This window comes from Penaeus monodon, chromosome 29 (genome assembly GCF_015228065.2).
Source record: "Penaeus monodon isolate SGIC_2016 chromosome 29, NSTDA_Pmon_1, whole genome shotgun sequence".
NCBI lineage: Eukaryota > Metazoa > Arthropoda > Malacostraca > Decapoda > Penaeidae > Penaeus > Penaeus monodon.
This window is the reverse complement of record NC_051414.1, coordinates 10,923,457-10,923,732: the sequence shown is the minus strand read 5'-3', so window position 1 is coordinate 10,923,732 and position 276 is coordinate 10,923,457. Positions and strand designations below refer to the sequence as shown.

The following is a 276-nucleotide window of genomic DNA, read 5'->3' as shown; positions in this document are numbered from 1 at the left end:
TTCCTCAACATTAACAACCAAAGTCGCTGTGCTTGCTTGTCTCCATAGTTCATAAACCTAACAGTCTTGTTCCCCTAAAATCATCAAAAACATTAGTAAAGCCACTATAATGACAGAGAAATGTAACCTTACAAAGCACTCATCCTTCTCTGCTACACACACAAAACCAAGATGTTCATTCCTCTATAAACTAATACCCAATTTTTGGGCATCTGGTTTCTTAACCCTTCTGCATTGGGCTTCAGATTTAGTGGGATCATGTTTGGGCAACGCTAC

The 276-nt window shown here is 39.1% G+C and overlaps 1 protein-coding gene across 1 annotated transcript in view; it reads right to left on the bottom strand.

Moving 5' to 3' along the window:
- Positions 1-276, bottom strand: part of LOC119591953 (cullin-3-like) — a gene marked incomplete in the record, with an annotated part of 23,768 nt that overhangs the window by 12,717 nt on the left and 10,775 nt on the right.